The following is a 2949-nucleotide window of genomic DNA, read 5'->3' on the forward strand; positions in this document are numbered from 1 at the left end:
TATATTTTGTAAGGGTAATCATGCAAGCCATATAGACCTCCACCGATAGGGTGAGTATGAGTAACAGCTATTAAAATGCGAAGGACATTACTAATTAACACAACATAGTTACCATGGGTCGCAGACCAAGAGCAGATGTCTTATTATTATATTTTGTATGGGTAATCATCCAGGCTGTATAGACCTCACCAAATAGGGGGAGTTACAGAGATTAAAGTGCTAAGAATGGTAGTACTTAAAACACAACCTAGTTAAAATAGGTACCAGACCGCATGTCTTATTATTATATTTTTTCAGGGTAATCAGGCAGGCCATATAGAACACCCCCGATAGGGGGGGGGGGGAACAGGGATTAAAGTGCTAAGAAAAGTACTAATTAACACAAGCTAGTTGGGTCCAAGAACGCATGTTTAATTATTAGACTTTATTAGGGTAATTATATATCTAACAAATCTATCTATTTCTCTTCTATCGATTCTATCTAACTATCAATCTATGTATATCTATCTATCCTATCTATCAATCTATCTTCTGTCCGGGATGTTTTGAGACAGCCACTTTGGGAATGTTAGTTGATTTAGGCCCATTATGGCTTAAAAGCAGACTCTGTATAAACTATGTAATTTTCCATGGGAGTTTTGCCAGGGATCCCCCTCCAGCATGCGACAGTCCAGGTGTTAGTACCCTTGAAACAACTTTTCCATCACTATTGTGACCAGAAAGAGTCCTTGTAGGTTTTAAAGTTCGCCTGCCTATTGAATTCAATGGCGGTTCAAGTCCGCCGTTCGCGAACCGAAAATTTTAGGTTCGCGACATCACTATATGGCAATCTGTTTCCATCTGCACCACTGCTAACCCATCTTATTGCATATACTAAGTTGCTGGTATTGGCAGACTGTGCACTGTTTTTTCTATTGTTATCTGATCGTTTGAGAACTTTCATAAGCATTATTTTTAAAACAAGGTTTTTTAAGTGTTTGTTAAAGGCCTGGTTCTATTTTGGTGTGAACTGCAAACAAAATGGCAACTGAGAGTATGTAAAACAATATATATATATATATATCATCACACTGAGGATGCACCTGCACTTAGACTTTCCTTTTCTTCTTGGGAATATTTAATAAAGGTGCTAGTACAGCACTGAAACGTCATGCTAATTTCCCCATTTTAACATGGAATATTGAAAGTTATTTTTTACTTACAAGCCCAATGAGCGCAGTCTTTTTCTGGATGATTCCTGCATAATATTTTAGACACATGCACCCTGGCTGATGCTATGCTATGGATTAGGAGTGCAATACATTTTTGGGACTATATATATATATATATATATATATATATATAAAATATATATATATATTTATAGGATTTTCACTTCTTTAAAACTCGACCCCACTTCCTTACTGCTTAGTATCTTTCTAAGAAAACCTTAAATGAGATTGCGCAATCATGAACATGTTTTTGTAGATGACAAGCCTCCATAAACGCCAAGTCCAATCTCATTCACAACAATGCATCTATTATTGAACTTGTAATCTGGAACAAGCATTCGTGACTATGAGTTTAGTAAAACATGCAATGAAAGAGCAGGTGAAACACTTTCAAACGGTGGCCTTGGGAGTTTGTTGGAACCCCAAACAAAAAAGCCACCCCAAAATAAAAACACCCCCTAAGCTATCATTAAACTACCAATACCCCTTGAAAGGGCCTTTTCTTTAACATAAAAAATACAAATTAACCCCTAACAGTAACCCCCCCACACCCAAACCCCCAAGATAAAAATGACCTAACTCTAAAAAAATCTAATCTACCCATCCCCCTAAAGGGGCATTTGTATGGGCTCTTTTGTTGTCCATTAAAAAATAAAAAAAGCCCTAATCTAAAAAAAAAACCACTACAAAAAAAAAAAAAACACCAACCGCAAAGAAATGTACTAGATTAGATTTTTTTAGAGTTAGGTCTTTTTTATTTTAGGGGGTTGGGTGTGTGTGGGGGGAGTTTACTTTTAGGGGGTCATTTGTATTGTTTAACGTAAAAGAGCTGTTAAACTTAGGGTAATGCCCTACAAAGGGCCCTTTAAGGGCTATTGGTAGTTTAGTGTTAGATTAGGGGGTTTTTTTATTTTGGGGTGGCTTTTTTGTTTTTATAGGGGTATTAGATTATATTTACATTTTATATTTTGGATAATTTCATTTATTTTTTTATGTAATCTTGGATCTTATTTTTTCTCCATTTTCGCCACGTAAGTCTTTGCGCTGAATATGTGATACCGACTTGCGACATTGGTTCTATGTTAGTTTATGGGAGTAAAAACAGGGGCCGAAGGGTAAAATATACATGTCGCATTTGTATGCGACGCCTTATATGTGTTTGCTACATCCGTACCTAATGAGTAGGTTATATGGGCATTATAGTGAAAAAATGGCATACTCTTTAAGGAACTGTAGGTCGGTAATATCATAAAGTTGAACTTGAAACATTCATCCACTTAAATACTTTTATGATTAAAAGTCACATAGTTTCTTGTGTTGTTAATGGGACAGTAAACACCCTGTAATTACAATACATTTATTTTGTGTAACTATAGAATACATATCAGCCAAGTCTTAACATTTTTAAAACAAATTAACATACTTTTTACTGCAATTATTTTTCAATAGCCAAACTCCACCCACTATTTGCCTTATTTGGAGGAACCAATCTGAAGTTTAAGCCAACGGAAAAAAAGGCTGGTTCCAGTCATAAAGTTAGTATAAAGTACATTGTTTTGCAGTTGTTATCTGATAAAGTGGTAGAATGCAAGTGGAGCGGTAATTGCCGCTCCTGCTAGAGCTAGAAGCTAGCTTGTTGTTCACGTAGGGTAGCGCACATATTGAAAAATGTTGCACTCGTACAAAAGCCGACGTGTGCAAAAATTTAACCAGAGGATATTGCGTTCAAGATATCACA

This window comes from Bombina bombina, unplaced genomic scaffold (assembly GCF_027579735.1).
Source record: "Bombina bombina isolate aBomBom1 unplaced genomic scaffold, aBomBom1.pri scaffold_831, whole genome shotgun sequence".
NCBI lineage: Eukaryota > Metazoa > Chordata > Amphibia > Anura > Bombinatoridae > Bombina > Bombina bombina.